The sequence below is a fragment of the Sturnira hondurensis genome, unplaced genomic scaffold, assembly GCF_014824575.4.
Source record: "Sturnira hondurensis isolate 20B ecotype Veracruz unplaced genomic scaffold, ASM1482457v3 Scaffold0013063, whole genome shotgun sequence".
In the NCBI taxonomy this organism is placed as follows: Eukaryota; Metazoa; Chordata; class Mammalia; order Chiroptera; family Phyllostomidae; genus Sturnira; species Sturnira hondurensis.
In genome coordinates this window covers 3,321,350-3,338,955 of record NW_028085694.1, presented here as the reverse complement: position 1 = coordinate 3,338,955, position 17,606 = coordinate 3,321,350, and the positions used below count along the sequence as shown (strand labels likewise).

The 17,606-nt window shown below is 43.4% G+C and overlaps 1 protein-coding gene across 1 annotated transcript in view; it reads right to left on the bottom strand.

Annotated features, from left to right (window-relative positions):
- The window catches only part of DDAH1 (dimethylarginine dimethylaminohydrolase 1), a 142,284-nt gene that overhangs the window by 16,741 nt on the left and 107,937 nt on the right, over positions 1-17,606 (bottom strand). The gene's annotated exons all lie outside the window — the stretch shown is intronic.

Below are 17,606 nucleotides of genomic sequence, written 5' to 3'. Positions count from 1 at the left end.
AACCCAATTAAAAAATGGGCAAAGGACTTGAATAGACGCTTCTCCAAGAAGGACATACAGAGGATCCAGAGACACATGAAAAGATGCTCAATACTGCTAGCTATCAGAGAGATGCAAATTAAAACCACAGTGAAATATTACTTCACACTGGTCAGAATGGCCATCATAAACAAAGCAACAAACAACAAGTGTTAGAGAGGTTGTGGAGAAAACAGAACCTGAGTGCACTGTTGGTGGGATTGCAGACTGGGTACAACCACTATGAAAAACAGTGTGGAATTTTCTAACAAAACTAAAAGTGGATCTCTGCCTTTGACCCAGCAATTCCACTATTAGGAGTATACCTAAGAACCCTGAAACAGCAATCCAAAAGAACCTATGCAACCCAATGTTCATAGCAACACAATTTACAATAGCCAAGTGTTGGAAGCAACCTAGATGTCCATCAGTAAATGAATGGATCAAAACACTATGGTACATTTACACAATGGAATTCTATGCAGCAGAAAGAAAGCAGGAGCTATTATTACCCTTTGCAACAGCATGGAAGGAACTGAAAAGCATTATACTGAGCGAAATAAGCCAGGCGGTGAAAGACAAATACCACATGATCTCACCTTTAGCAGTAACCTAAACAACAAAACAAACAAGCAAGCAAAATATAACCAAAGACATTGAAATAGAGAACAGGCAGACAGTGACCAGAGGGGAGAGGGGAGGGAATTTCAGGGGAAAAGGGGAAGGGTTTACAGGAACAAGTATAAAGGACACATGGACAACAACTAAGGTGGGGGGTGGAAATGTGAGGGAGGTGGGGAGCACTGGGGGGGGGGGTGGGCTGAGATGGGAGTAAAAGACAGAAAACTACTTGAACAACAATTAAAATAAATTAAAAATTAAAAAAATAAAAGAAAATTTCTCCATTACTTTATTATGTTTAGACAATCAATAAAATGATAAATCTAGTCCTATAGCATTTGCTGATTTCTGTGATGAAATATTCCCACCATGGCCAAATTCAAGTTACCAACATGACATTCTTGAATATGGAGTTGGGAAGAGATGTGCAACGGTACGCCATTACATACTGTTACCATCACACATATGCAACCAATAGGAATAACCTTAAGAGCGCAGCTAATGGTGAAATATAACATACTTAGGAAATAATGAGTTTTAAATATCTGTAGCCTTTTTTGTATAATTTATTTAACTGTAAGTTCACATAATTTAATCTTTAATAATGGCTATATTTAACAACGAGCTGGCAAAATTCCTGAAAATTTGGCAATTGGTTTTTATAAGCTGGCAGAAGCTGGCTTCAGTAAGCCACTGAAGTACACAGATTTTGTGGTTTTACAGTACTTGGTTCCTGGAGTTCAGTGTAAGTTGGCCTGACATAGGAAATTACTTTAAGTCGCCCTCCACACTCCGTTAACGCCGTGGAGAATGCTAGCTTTAAAATTTGGCTCTTGTAACCTTTGCTTCCTTATAGGCAGACAATGTTTGAAGATTAACCTTCAACGAGTTTATGAAATACACTGATGGTATGAGCTATCATTCCTGGGAAGGAATGATGGCAACTGGATTTGCTAAACAGGTGCCTAAATTAGTCAGTCCTCAAACATGTAAGAGAAGACGACTGGGATCCCTCTCGACACGGACTGACTGGAAACTTGAGTATGATGGTCTTGTGGGTAAACAAGGAAATGAGCAACTCAAATCATTGCTTCCCCCCTACAGCATCTTTTCCTTCCTTTCTGGTTGTTGTTAGCTATCCTTCATGATTTTTTGTAAGCCACAGTTACACAATGAAGTGAGGAAATACAAAATTTCATATAACGAAATTGTATAACTTCACTATATAATTTCAGACAGTTCTTCTAAAAACATGTTTTTAAACTAAAAACAAGAACACAAATTATAAACAAAATTATAAGCTTCATGTAAAAGATTCAGATACAAAAAGTTCAAGTTCTTGCTGGAGTTAACGCAGCTGAGTACCTTTGTCAAAATTCACTGAATTGTACCTTTAAAATTTGTAAATTGCATTGCCTACAAATTATATTTCAATAAAACTAATTTAAAAAGTGGAAGCCCTCTTTCTTCCCTACTCTGTCCCATATTTCTTTGATCTCTTCTCTCTTTCCCCGAGGGTAACTCTAGGGAAAAAGGCCTTTCACATCTTTTTTGCTACAGGTACACACTCAAAACTAAACTTGTCTACCCCTCCACTGAGTGTGGTAGTAAAGCAGCCTGAACAGCAGCATCTCTCCCGATCAGAGTCCCCAAACTCTGCTTCTCTCACAGGCTGGTCACAAAAGCCTCTGGAGGCTCTACATCCACAGAGGCAGTTCTGTGTGGCTTTGTTACTCAATCTCTGTGACTACTCCACATTCATGAGATTTTTGCTCGTGTATACTAAATAGTTCCAATGCCTGAAAATAATATGTGACACAAAGATCCGATACGTACTGGGACTGTATATAGCTATACAATTCCCTGCTATTGAAAAGCACTCTTGCTGGCAGGGGCTCTGGGATTCTCCACAGTTCCTGCTGCCCCTAAAAGCCTCAGGGAGAGCATCTTACTTGGATGTGCTCAGAAATGGAAATTTCTGTGAAACAGGGTCAACAGATTTCCTTCATATTTTAGGACGGGGTTTCTTATGCTCAGCACTATTGATATTTTGGGCTGCATAAGCCTTTGTTTTGGGGCTATCCTGTGCTTTGCAGAATACTTAGCAGCATCCCTGGTCTCTGACTACCACACACCAGTAGCCTCTATCCCCGCCCTGCCCCATCTCCTATGCTGTGACAGAAGTATTTCTGGACTTGCCAAATGCCCCTGGGGGACAAAGTTGCCTCTAGTTAAGAACCACTGTCTTTAGAAGAAAGCCACAAAACGTATCTGTATTTTAGGAGAAGAGTAGATACCTATGGGAAATGGGGGGGGGGAGGGGAACAGAAAAAGAAAGAGAAAGAAATCAAGCTTCCCAATAAAGATACTGTTTACTCTTCTATACTTCCTCTGAATTAATGGGATCCCTGAAGAGAAATGGACTGGTGTTTAAGAAACAGCTCTTGTCCCCACGTACTTCTTACAAGAAACCAACCCCCCCTGTGACTGCAACTAAAACCACGGCTAATGAACAGCCACCCCCACCTCGCCTACTCTCACGTGCGGAGTTACCAGGGCTCCCTGCGTTTCAAGTTTTACATTTCTGAAATGGGGAAGCGAAGTCTTGGTTTCCAACTGGATACGGCCTTTGTTAGTGTCATTCAGGGAATGTTGATCAAGTACTCTGAACACCTGGAAAGTGATGTCATTTTATAGAAAACTAAAAATTATATGTCTGAGAATTAGGCAGGGATTTGGAAATGATCACAGCCACTTCTCTTTTACAGAAGCTTAGAGAGATGAAAAATTAAGTGATTTATCTAAAATCACGAAAAGGCAGTGAACCGTGTAGTGAGGACTAATCCCGCCTGACCCAGTTCAGACCTTTTCTATGGGTCTCGGTTTGGTGGAGAGAATTTAAGAGAAACACGGAGGAACAGCGTCAGCTCTTCCCTACACCCCCTCTTCCACTCCCAAGCTAAGGGGTCCCTCTTCTCCCCAAGATCAAATATACTGTCTTGCACCTCTATTCCTTGAATGTCCCAGGCCAGGGCTCTTAGCCCTGGCTATAAATTGAAATAATCTGAGGAGCTTTCAAAAGAAAACTACACATTTCTGAGCTCCAATTACAGAGATTTTTTTTTTTTTATTTACTTGGCCCAGAGTGGGGGAAAACACCGGTATTTCTTTTTAAACTCTCTCCTCACCCAGGAGACTCTAATGTGTAGACAAGGTTGAGAACCACCACCCTGTGCCCTCTCCACAATTTCTACCCGTCTCGGGGGTGGAAGGTAGGAGGAGGAGAGGACATAGTGTCTATTCTCGTGTTATCTCTGGCCCTCGCTCCCACTGCATTAGGTTCATGTAGAGACAATGATGTTTCGGGTGCTACCCTTCTTTTAAACCATGCCAACATACCCAGAAACCTCAGTCATTCCTCGATTGTCCAGCCCCACCAAAACCCCTATTCACATAGGATAATGGACTTCTCTCAAGTTTGGCAGTTGGAGTACTGCAGCTACAGAAACACAGAATATGAAACACTGCTGTGGTCAAAGATTTGACAACTCTGCTTTGTGGTTCAGACCCGTCCCTACTCCCCTTTCTCTCCTCTTTTCCAATCCCCACATTTCTATTGCTGCCGACAGAGGGCATGTCTGCTTTCTCTTCTGCTGCACTGTCTCCCACTGACCCCAAGCCCTCAAGGGTCTCACCTTCACCCCAAAGGACCTGTGTTTTCTTAAACAAAGACAATTCTCTGCCTAAGAGGGGTTGAGGATTTAGCTCTTCCAAGGGTCTAGTGGACGTTGTGGCTGCTTCCTCCAAAACAGCTCCCCACTTTCTCAGTAACCACCCCAATTTTCATCTGTATACCCACACCTCTCTGTGCAGCCCACACAATTGGGGAGGAGCTAATTCTACCCCTGACTCCAGGACTGAGGCTCTAGGCCAGAAGTTCCTTCCTTGATTCACAGTACCCGTGGTGTCTCAGTAATACAGTCATGGCCCAAAACAAACAACAACAACAGTAACAACAACAATAAAACCAACCCAAACAAATAAACTAAGCCACCCCAACCCCCTACAATCTAACACTTTTATTTATTAAGCAGTTAGGTCCACACATCCTTTCTTTCTGAACACTTAAAACACGCCATCGTGGCCTAGGAGTTTGCTGTGGGGCCCCGCGGGCCTCGGGAGGTCAGGGGGCTGTTGCTCCCGTGGAGTCCACCCTCGGCTTGGAGTCAGTGGTTCGGGAACAGGCAGATGACAGATTCTGACTAATAAGAATGGATGAGATCTGAAGGAAGCTTCCTTACTTTTCTGAAGGACTGTTGCCCCCCTCCCTAAATGTGGGTGAGGGAGAATGTAGCCAGAAGCTTCTGGCAGTCATTGTACTCCCCTGAACGGGAGCCAGCTTTATAATGAAGCTCATCTGTGAAAGGAGATAAATGGATCTGGTTCTTTGATGACATCACTGAGCAGACAGATCAAACCTAAAGTCTGCATTACTTTAGAAGTACGTGGACCGATAAATCTCCTTCATTGTTTCGGTCAGCTTGACTTGGGTTTCCTGTTAATGGCTAGTGAAGACAAACAGCCTTTATCAATTAAGACTACATTTGGCTGTTACGGAAACTACCTGCCCCCCAAAGAGACTTTAAAAACTTTGTTTTTCTCTCATGTGAAAGGAGTTTTGAGGTCACAGTGTAGTGTAGTGACTTGACAGGCATCAGGAGTCCTGGGTCCTTCTAGCTTTTTGCTCTGCCGTACCGGGACACAGCCCTTGTCCTCATGATATGAACTAGCTATTGGTGCTCCGCCCATCACGTCCTTTTTTCGAGCAGTGTGATTCAGGAAGGGGAGAAGGCACAACTCCCTTTCATTCCAGGCTTCCTGGGTTTCACACCCAGTCCTGAGACTTTCACCTCAGTGAGCAATATACTTGCTCTCACTCTCATACCTAAAACAGAGGAAGCTGAGAGATGCGGGCCTTATTCCAAGTGCCAGTGTGCTCCTCTGAAACTCAAAGTTCAATTCAAAATGAAGGGAAGAGGGAACGGAAGTTGGAGAAGGCACGTAGCTGCCTGTCATCAATTGATTCAGAGAGTAATGTATACACATTTTTTATATCACCACTACAGTACTGTATTTTTAGGACTATAAGATGCACCTAGGTTTTAGAGGAGGAAAATAGGAAAAAAAATTTTGGAAGCAAAAAATGTGGTAAAATATTTAATAACCCGAGATCCTGAACCACCACGGCCCCCCTCATCCCACAGTGAGCCAGGTAAGCTACATTCAGAGTATAAGATGTACCCCCTTTCCTCCCAAATTTGGGGGAAAAAATGCATCTTATAGTCTGAAAAATATGATACGTATTTTCACCTTTGCTCCTTTAGGCAACTGTCATACTGTTTGAACTCAGTTCAGTCAAGGTATCCAAGTCACTCCAGAAGGACAGATGATTAGAGGAAAGCTTCCAGGGAGGCTGAGTCCCACCGCCGGCCCTTTGTGCAGTGCTGTGCAGCGGTGCTTGGCATGGGGGCGGTGCTCAATACCCACCTGAAGCCCTGGGTATGAAGCGCAGGAAGCCTGGATTTGAAAGGCAGTTGTGCCTTCTCCCCTTCCTGAATCATGCTGCTTGAACGTTAAATGAATGACTGATCTCTTAGCAGTGCATTTCAGTGTTTCATTAACTCCTAACATCCTCCTAAAATCTCCTGATACGATTTCCTAGAACACACACTTACTCAGAGCTCGCCCTTCAGAGAAGAGCCGTCAACCAGCACCTGTGCTGTTTCCTCTGCACCATCAGTACTGGTCCCTCCACGGTGGACTTTTGTCAGCTCTGGCTGCTCTCAAAAGGCCCTTCTCAAATCCTCTGTAACAAGCCCAGGGGTGGGACCAGGCAAACTTCTGATAGAAAAAGAGATCTGGGTTTCCTTCCTCCTTCCACTATTCATCCTGCTTGAAGAATTTAGTATCATGTTTGTTTTCAAGCCACAGGACTTCAAAGTTAGGAAGGAATGCTGACTTTGTAAGAAAAATCCTCACCTGTGGGTATGCTTTTATTGATTTTTTTTTAGACAGCCAGAGGAAAGGAGAGAGAGAGACAGAGAGAAAACATTGATTTGAGAGAGAAACATCAATTGGCCGCCTCCTGTATGCTCTCTGACTGGGGACCAAACCCGCAACCTAGATTTGTGTCCTGACCAGGAATCAAACCCACAACCTTTTGGCGAACGGGTTGACGTTCCAACCAACTGAGCCGCCCAGCCAGGGCAGAAACTCACATTTTTCTATTCAAGTCTGAGGACCTCTGTGCCTAATGAGAATTAGAGCAGTAAGTACTCACTGCACAGAAACTGCATTTTAAGATACAGTTATTATCAACAGACAGAAAGGCACCAGATGGAACACATGACAAATAACTTTTATTCTGTAAGCATTTCCCTAACAAGACACAGCATTTTAAAGAATAATTAGCTCTTCAGTAGTATTTGTATTTCAATAATCTAGTAGAATCCTGCATGGTTTTCTTTCACATGAGAGCTATTTCTTTGAAGTGCCAGTTATTTCACTAAATACAGTATAATTCTGAATGATATTAGGTGGCCTTTTCTGTTCAAGGACGTAATTTACTTTGGGGAATGAATTTCATTCCCCTGCCTTCAAATGTTAGCATAGGGACCGAGCTGGTGTGTCTCACAGCGCGGTCTGTGGAGCATCACCTGCTTCCAAACCACGCAGCGCTCTGGGCTCTGTCCCAGCCCTGCCGGCACAGAAAGTCTCCTGGTGAACCCTGGGAATGTGATGTGCATTTCAAACACGTACCTTATGTCATTCTTGGGTACACTGAAGTTTGAAACCACTAACTTAGACTTTTCTGGTTAAATAAACATGATTTTCACACATCACAGGTATTATTTCTGCTACTGACATTACAACTCCTAATAACTCACCTATATCAAGCTCTTATCACTTGCCCAGGTATGGATGAAAAAGAAATGGTTGACTAGAAAATGCACAAAATGTAACAGATTTAACACCTTAAATCTAACTTCTAAATTTTATTTTGAACTCTGAGCCATGAGTCATCTCTGGATAAGTGGTCACAGCTTCGAACTTGGCCTCACTTGGGAAGGAGGTAAAAGGGGATGGCTCTCACGACCTGTCTCCAAAGCTGACTTTCACACTTTAGACAGATAGTGTTTGAGTACCACTGGGCCCCAACCGCAGTGTTCAGTGACCACACATAAAAAATAGGTTTGCAAAGATTCTTAAAGGTTACTGGATCCATATAGCATTTTGAAAGATGAAAACAAGTGCTTATTAAGAGGATGACGATACTCATGGAAGGGTTTTGCAGAGAAGTAGTGGCAAATCCACTTTGTTTCTCTCGAATGCCAGTATTTCTATGCATGGTCCAAATCCCAGTATTATATCGAGTAGTGTGGATGTTTTACCGAGAGGCTGGAGAATAATTCAGAATCAAAATACCACTTCTACTTTAGTGTCTACATTTTACCATATCCTTTATTAACCTTCAGCCAGGCAATGGGATACTCATCAACAGTTAGGGTATTTAATACATGTGATTTCTGCAGCAAAACAGTAACCCAAAACTCAACCATCCTTCCTCCAGCTCAACTGACACATTTCCTAATCCCTTCAACATCCTGGGCGCTGGTATTGGCAGGGCACAGAGTGTCACACCGGCCGTCCTGCGATGTGCAATTTCAGCCCACGAGGCAGAAATTATCCTGGATTTTTTCTTTTTTGGTGCTCTTTTGCCAACCCAATTTAGCCAAGAAACAATGGGACACTGATGGAGATGCAGTGCACGCAAATGTTGAAGCGATTTTTTCTTTTTGGTGTGCCCTGAGAGTGAGCAGATTAAGGTAACAACAAATACGTGGGAAAGGGTAAAGGACAGAGACTCCGAATTCAGACACACCACTGACTACTGCCAGTGGAAACTGCAGTGGGAGCCAGGCCCATTGGGGCTGCACGGCTTAGCCCTCAGAAGTCTCCCAGAGCTGCTCTCAGCTGGATGTGTCTGAGCATAGGTCAATTCCCAAAATACGAGCCTAGGTCAGCGAAACCCTTCTGCCCACTGATTTCCTACCATTTGTTCCTGTGGAGATGAGGTAAAAGGGAGAGTTTGAATTCTTCCCCAAACATTCCACCAAAGGCACCCTGTGTGGTAGTGATTTCTGAAGTCATTTTGTTCATCATTTTCCCCCAGGGCCTAGTACAGTGCCTGGTGCACAGCATGAGTTCTACAAATACCTGTCAAAGTGTGGCTCTGCTCCCTTCTTCTCCCTTGTCCACTCAAGGCCATTAGTCACAATGTTTCATTACTTGTCCAAGTGGTCCTCACCTTGCACGGCCCTTTCCATGGTCACGGCTACTTTCCTAGTCCAAATCCTTCTTGCCTGTATTTATGGACTGCATGATTGTATCTGACTAGTTTTATCACTCCTAATCCTTCTCCTGTTAAATCATTATAGGCATTAGGCCAAACAGATCTTTCTGAAGGATCTGCAGCTTTACATCTCTGCTGAAATGCTGAGTGGCTTCCCACAGCCTGCAGATAAGAAAATGCCGATGTCTTCATCTCTGGCACTTATCATCTCAGGATCAACTTATCCAGACCTTAAATCTCTTTCTTTCCCCACATACACCCCTTGTCTAGCCATGGTGTTTTTTTAACACCCACCTGAGGATATGTTTATTAATTTTTTAGAGAGAGGAAGGGGATGGGGACAGAGAGAGAAACATTGATCTGTTGCCTCCTGTTGCCCCAACCAGGGATCGAGCCCACATTTTAGGTATGTGCCCCAACCGGGGATCGAATCATAGCCTTTTCGTGTGTGGGATGATGGTCCAGCCCACTGAGCCACACTGGCCAGGGCTAGCTGCTGTGTTTTGCTTAGAGAATAGCTGTTCTCCTGGTTGTCTTGTTTGTAGTGATCTCTCCTCCTCTGTGCCCGTCTATGGCTTGCTGTTCATTCAGGTCCACTCAGACTTTGCTTCCTGCCTCTGTGATCACTCCCTCCTCAGGACTCCTATTCTCTACTAGGATGCTGTACTGTTTAGCAGTCAATGACATAACAGCAGTCACTTAGCAGTTATTTATCATTGAGATAAGTAACATTATTTATCTTTCAATGTCCCACCCTGTTTATCCAGCTAAGCTGAAGGGGCACTGAGGACAGAGATGGTTTCTTAGGACAGATCTTTCATGGAGTCGCTGCTCAGTAAAGATGAATGTATTGTGCTCAAAAAGCCCAAGCTTCAAGCTCAACTGTGATCTCTTTTCAATTGCTTTTAAAAAGTCTTCTTGCTGAAGAGACAGTAATAAAGGGTTTCGGAAACCTTACCTCTTTTTCCTATCAGAATTTTATGTGGGAATTCGCCCTGGCTGGCGTAGCTCAGTGGATTGAGCACGGGCCTGCGAACCACACGATCGTGGTTCGATTCCCAGTCAGGGCACATGCCTGGGTTGCGGGCCAGTTCCTGGCAGGGGACACACCAGAGGCAACCATTCATTGATGTTTCTCTCTCTCTCTCTCCTTCCTTTCCCCTCTAATGAGAAATAAATAAAGTCTAGAAAAAAAAAAGAATTTTATGTGGGAATTAGAAAATGATGTAATCTGTTAGATAACCAATTTAATAGTTACATATGTCACTGAAGCCTCCTCAGAGACAAATGGAACCCGCTAGGTTGGAGTCATCTGTAGCTTTCTGCCTTCAGACAGGCATGGTGATGTTCAGTAAACACATCTTCCACCACCCTCAGCCCTGAGAGGATGATATCACGGTGGTCAAGAGTCTACAGTGAACCCACTTTGGAACTATCCTCATCACTGGTGCTTTGTATTATAATTAAACGGCTGCTACCCTTTGCCAAGCGCTTGTTCACTCTCGTGCTCAAGACAGTCTTTTCACCTTGACTGCATGCCATGAAATTTCCAAGGGACAGGAATGAAGCTCTCATTCCCTAGTGAGGCTGATCCAACTTTGTTTTTCCAGGACGAGACTGAGTACAGGAGGCAGGGGTCACACAGGGAGAGCTGGAGGCAGAGCCAGAAAGACAGCCCATGAATTTGGATCCTAAATTCTCTGCTTTGCCCTCTTAGCCAGTTTGGCCCTCCAGACAATTGTGCTTCTTTAGTAGAATCAGCATGTGATTATTTAAAAAAATAAGTTCTTCTCTAGTATCAGTAATAGCATGCCGTGTAACCATGTTTTTCCTCTGGCACAGATCTTTGCACATTAAGATCATGTCATGGTAGATTTCTCTCTCTCTCTTCTCTGTGTTGGGGAAGGGGATATGGAAACCTGAGTCAAATGCAAATATCCTGTTCTCAGAAAATGATAACATTAGCAATTTTTGGTAACTAGGAATATTTTAATAAGAAATATTAGCATGCCAAATTACTGAATGATGGCATCCAAGTTATTACTCAGTTAGATATTATATTTTAAGTTTATGCAATGTTGAACTCTAAGCTGCAAAAAGGTGAGGAGTGTCTAGCTTTTTATGGCTTTAATTTGGATCCTTTCATTACTTTTACTGCTGCTTGGAATATGTTATTTAGTACCTGTGATGACAAAAGGCCCAATCCTAAGCCTGAGAAGTTGGGGAGGCCTGAACAGTGGCCTGACAAACTTAAGACTGAAAGTAACCACACAGGATGATCTGAACACAAAACTCCTAACTAGACCTCTATCTTCCTTGACAAAGGTCACTCTCTACCTTAATTGAGCCTGTCTATTGTCTTCTTTAAGATAACATACCTTTGAAATGTCATCTTCTTTCCCAGACTCAGGACACACCTACCACACCAGAGCAAGACAGCATGGAACCCCTGGTTGTTATCTTGCCCTCCCCCCATCCCAGCTCTATGTACTGGAAACGTTACTTACTAACTATCCTGGACTTGCCAATGTAAAAGAAGTACGTGTGTTTCTTTGTTTTACTTTTTATCCAACCCTAGAGATTTCCCCACTGCGCTTTCTCCCGCCCCCTAATCTACCACCAATGGGCTTCACATAACTCCCCTTACATCACCTACTTTGCTTCTAATATATAAAATAAGACACAAAACTGCCATTCTCTGGAGCATTTTCACAATCCATTGAGATTTTGTTTCCTGGCAATTGTCAGTATGGCTGAAATAAACTCATAAAAATTCTCTACAGGTTAGGGTGTTTCTTTTGAGACACCCACAGTGCACGGTGGTCGGCTTCTTTGGGGTACACTAGTCGGGATTCCGGGCCAGATGCCTTTGGAAGTTGCAGGCGTCCTGGAAGGCAGTAGCTCTCAACTTAGACTGCACACCAGAATCACTGGTGGAGCTTTTAAAAAATGAGGCTGTTGGGAATCCGCCCTAGACCCAGGACATCAGGATTTTCTGACAGAGCCTCAGGGCAGGGTGTTTTCAGAGGTTCCCTGGGTGATTTTAAACTGCACCTCTCCTCAGGAACCACTCATTTAAGGTCGCTTAGAGACTTCCCCTTTCATAAGCAAGAGTCTGAGATCAAAAGGCCCCTTAAAGGCCATTTGCTCAACCACCCAACAGATGCTGGAGTTCCTCCTACAACATCCCAGAGTCTGTTGAATACTTTCTGGTGTCCCATCACATCACAGACAAAATAAATGGCACTTTACAACAAAATAATTCCATCCCTTTTCTTCCCTCTGACATTTTTCTTGTAAGCTCAAGGGAAAAAATAACGTTATTGTTCCCTTTCTCCCACTTGGCCAGTTTTGCCTTCTTCCTGCCTTGAGGCTAGGGCTGAAGTTCAGCATGGCTGTTTTGGTCTCACAGCTTCAGGTTATTTATGGCTCTATTATGCCAATGGGTTTTGCTTTCCGACCTCCCCCCCCCCCCCCAGTCGTGCTGGCAGACAGCTCTGGGAATAGTGTCAGATAAGGCAAGGGCTGCCAGGAAAAGGAGCATAAACACTTGTTACAAACTCCAATGCTATTTAGTTTTATGTTAATTTTTAAATTCAGACATGGTAGTTTCCTTTTTTAATCATTGTTTTGTGGAGCTGGTGACTACAACTGGAACAGACAACCAGATAATGAGACTGAATTAAACCCACAATAGGATTGGCCGTGTGCCGTTCGCAGTGGAGACCAAAGGCGGGAAAGCGCGTGGCTGCACAGCACGATCCCCTGTGACGAGGGCTGAAAATTCAGTCTTTATTTTTCTATTTCATTCACCCCGTCGATCCCAGTTAACTCGCATTCCATCTTTTGGTTTTGGCTACTGCCATTCCAGTTGTCATTAAAGGAAATTCCAGGCAATGAAATAACATACAAAACCAAAGCACACTGAGGGTTTTTCCATTCTCATTTTTTATATGGCCACCTATAAAATGACATGGACATTTTTGGACATAAAACCAATGCTGAAGCTGAGTCAAAGTGAGAGGAAACACTGTCTGAGTGACCTCTACTATGTAGTCATTTAAAAGAAAAACACACCGCGTACTGTGCAACTTAAATTAGTTGCAAAGCAGCCCATGTTCTCATTTAAAGAATCTTACAAATGCCAGTTAGTTATTTCAGGAAGTAGATAAGAAGCCTATAAGACATTTCCATGAAGATGCATTATGAGCATTTTAATGAAAAATTATAAGTGTTAGAATTTTACTTACTGACCAAGAGACAAAAAATGGAGTGGTGATCCCATAATTCTTTTCTTACCATGTCCTTTTAGTACTTCTACGAAAAATATCTAAAAGGAATCACTGCTTATGATACAAAAGAATAGAATTATTAATAAAAGAAAGGCCACTAAATTAAACTGCCAAGGCCAAAAGGAGAAAAAAACCGGTTTCTCCAGCATGGGGTTCGGCCAGTGAGAATGCTCCTCGCACGGCCTGGCCAGCAGATGACACAGCCCCCCAACCTGTCAGTACCACCACCCCTCCAAGTCCACCTCGGAGCCCAGGTAGGTCAGCAGCTTCTTCATCTGATTAGTTTCAGGAAAGTTTTGCTAGGAGTCCCTCCCTTTTTACTTCTTTGCCTCCCTCCCTTTGTCCTTCCTTCCTTTCTTCTCTACCCGCACCCGCACCCCTGCCTTTAATTTACTGGAGGGATGAATGTTTTCAAGGAGATTGAATTAAAAATCATTACTGTGAGCCTCTCCCAAGGGCAGGAATCACAACCCATCCTCCTGTGACAGAGAGCGTGTAATTAATCCAGGTTCCTGGAAACAAAGTCCATTTGGGGATGCATCTAGAAAAAGAATGGGTGGCATGTGGGGCAAGTCTACCTTTTACTGTGTCATTTTTCCCTCCCGACTTTACTGAGGTATCACTAACAATTACAGATTGTGTGTATTTAAGGTAGACGCGGACTGGGGGAGAGGAATGGGAAGATGCTAGACAAGGGGTACAAAGTTCCAGTCTTTTTTACCTTAATAAAAACAGCCTAGTCTGGAAGACAGGCATTAGGTAGATGGGGAAGCAGAGGTTTGAGAGACAGACCTTAGTTACTGGAAAATTATTTCTGTAAGTTAATCAGAGCCCATTTCCAATGGTCTAAAACACATATTTTTCTCCCCTAAACTTTAAAAATTAAAGTAGAACATACAAAGTGGCCGTTCGGACCACAACTCTCTCTTCTTTCTTAAAGTAACCACTATTCTGACGGCTAACAGCACAGAATAGTTTGTCTCTTGTTTAAATAAATGAAATATTAGAATATGTGGGGGTTTTTTTGAGATTGACTTCTTTTGCTCAAATTATGTTTGTGAGCAGTGTTCCAGCTGTGCAGCAACTGGAGTTTTCTCATGTCTTGAGAAGGCAAACATTTCTTCTGCAAGACACACGTACGCCTGTGCATGCATCAATCGTATGCTATTTTCTTTTATAGCTGCAGAGCGAGGCTGAAGGTGGCAGTTGCCCAAGGCCGTGAAGAGAATCATGGAGAATCTGGGGGGGGAAACTGTAGAGAGAGCTTATCGCTTGGAAGACTAATTTTGCTTAGATAATAGTATTTCTAAGATAAGACTTGATGTCAAATATCTTTAGGAATTTGTGGGTCTAACTCACAAATCTAACCCCTAGGACCTGGGCTATATCAATAGTAAAATGCAGTAACAATATGTCCTCCTTTCTTCCTTCCCTATATTAAACACAGTCAGTGTTAACTGTGTATTAGATGTACCCTGTATTAAATGTGTTCTGGGCTTTTTAGCACCGAGTTGCTGAAGTCTTCCTGGATGGATGATTTCATGGAAACATCTGATGCACACATTACTAAGTCTCCTACAACCTGAGACAGGTATGATGATATCTCCATAAGAACCCACTTCATTAGCCAAGAGTAGACGGCAAGCCATTACAAAGTATTTTAAAGGCAATAAGAAGCCCTTGGGCTCTCAGCTTTGCATAAATACGTAAGATGTGGTTTTCAGACTCTGAAGGAAGCAGGCACTCTGCAAGCAGTGACAGATGTGGGAAGTAATCAAGCTTTCAGTATGTGGTGCAGGAAGGCACAATTCACCTCTGTTTAAATGCCTCGCCCTTCAAAGAGATGCCCAGGTGCCTGGAGGCTTCTCCACAGAGGTAGGATTGAAACACCAGGATTTGCAAGGGGAAAACAGATATCTGGTAACAAACTAACATCTTCACTGAGACAGGCCAAAGCCTGGATACAAGCCCCGCCCCCCGCAAAAAAAAAAACAAACCCCAAATGGGGTGGTGAGATGAGGGGAATAGTTGGAGAGAAGGCAGGGGAAAGGGGAAGATTATCTAGAACAAATCCATGGGAAAATAATAGGAAAAGCTTTGAATAGAAAAAGAACGGGTGGACAGTTGGAGGGAGGGGAATCAGGGTCCAAAAAATTTGATTCTGAAGCCGTAAGTTCCTATTCAAAATGCTTTATTTAATCAGATCTCAGTATTTTCACTTGTAAAATGGAAAAAGTAAAACCAGGGTGCTTTCAATACTTGCAAGTGATGTATCTGTCTCTATGCATTTTTCTCGCCTACCTACATCAGATTTTATCTCTCCAAATTAGTAGTAAGACTTACCACACTATCAATTTCCTTGATAATTCTTATAAGGGAGCCCAAGCTATTCCCAAATAAGTAAGAAGTGCTGTTCACTAAATCTGACTTTCACCAGCCCACCTAGTTCTAACCTGAGAACAGGTCTTCACACAGATCTCATTAGATGTTGGTTCTGTTTGTCCTCCTGCTCTCATTACAAGGTAAGAGATGCTAGAAATATGACAGGTGGGCATCTGCCAGCTCCATGGGCCCCTGGTTTAGGGAGCACATTCACTGATAGAAAATACGATCTCCAAAGAACGCCTTCGTAGTCAGGGAGGATTATTTATAGCTCTGACACAGAAGGTTTCAAGTATAGAGCGAACATCCCTACTAACACTAACTCAAATGAGCTCTACAGGAAACAGAACTATAAAGTCTTGGCCTTTTTTAGGTCATCATTGGTTCTTCTTTCTGACTGCAGGGTCTTACCCCTCTGGGTTTTTTTTCTTTCAAAAGAAATCATGGTCCAACATTTCTGAAGCAATACAGACCCTGCTTTTCAGAGCCTTGTGGGTACCCAGACTGCTGTTTCATAGATGTAAATTCATCCTCTTCCAGACTTCTAAGTCCCTGCCTCTTCAGCAGTCACCTACCCCATCCAGCTGTGCTTCCAGGCACCCACTGGAAAACCCTTTATTCGTTGGACTTGTTTGTTTACATCTCATGTATGTCCTTTGCTCAGTCTTTGTTTATACTACGTGCCCACCAGAAACATTCTCTCATTGAATCCCACCCTGTCAGAACTTTACGACCCACAGCTAGCCCCGTTTTTCTCTGTGAAGCTTTCTCTGAATACCCAGACCTCCAGGAGCTCCCTTCTCTCCTCTGAATAACAGGGCTATGTTATGTAATATAGTACTGATTAACCGTACTGGATTATCTCTTCGTTTGTATGTGTTAGTGTCTCCAGACTATCAGAGTTAGGGATAAGGTTTACCCAGAATGGCAGATGGGGCTACTTTTTCCAATATGTCTATCAGAAGAGGTTCTCTCTGCTAATGCACATGAAGGCACAGGATAAGCCAGCTCCAGCCCTCTCCTTCCCTGGTAATCAATGTTAGATACACGCAGACCAACCCAGCTGCCATGGGCGGATACCACAGACAGTCCCCTGGGGGGCGGTGGGAAATAATCTCCCTAGAACCCCATGAGTGACACCACTCATCAAATTCTCTCTTTCAAGACACCCTCCTTTTTTTTATATGCTAAAAGTGGACAAAGCCTTCCAGATACAGCAGAACACAAGATAGCAAAGAAAAAGCCACCAAACTCGATTTCTGAGTCAGGTGGTTCAGCAACACTTGTGAAAAGTCCCAGAAATACAGTCAGATACCCAGTTTGAGAACAGGGCAACAGAAAGGCCAGGTGAGCTGGCTGAAGAAATTGTCGACAACGCAGAGCAGAGGGCAAGCAGCAACTGGGAGGCGGCGATTGCTTCCCACACTAACTGCAGCAAGTGTAGCACCGAGGTAGAAGAGTAACGGCCTGAAAGGGCAAAGAAATAAACTGTGCGCCTTGGGGTACACAGATTTCCTCTCTTTGCCCAAAAGGAGTTTCTGTCTCTGGTCCTTTGGTAAGTCATGTTTATTGTTGTGAAGGACCACCTGAGAGGAAGGGGGGCGGTAGTCGCAACCCACCATTTAGTATTAGCCTTGTTATCTGGGGAGTCACTCCATCTAGTTCTCCTGTGCGAAATGGAGATCGCACTCCCTCTCTTATTCATTTGTCCATTTCTTCATCTATTTACCAGATGTTTACTAAGGTCCCGCTATGGGCTGAGCACAAAGGACACAAATGGAAAGCAAAATAGACATGGTCTTAGCCCTTATGGGGGTTCCAGATCATCTTACGGGGTTGTTAGTTACAGAGAAGAAGGGAAGTGTCTTTGGACTGTACAA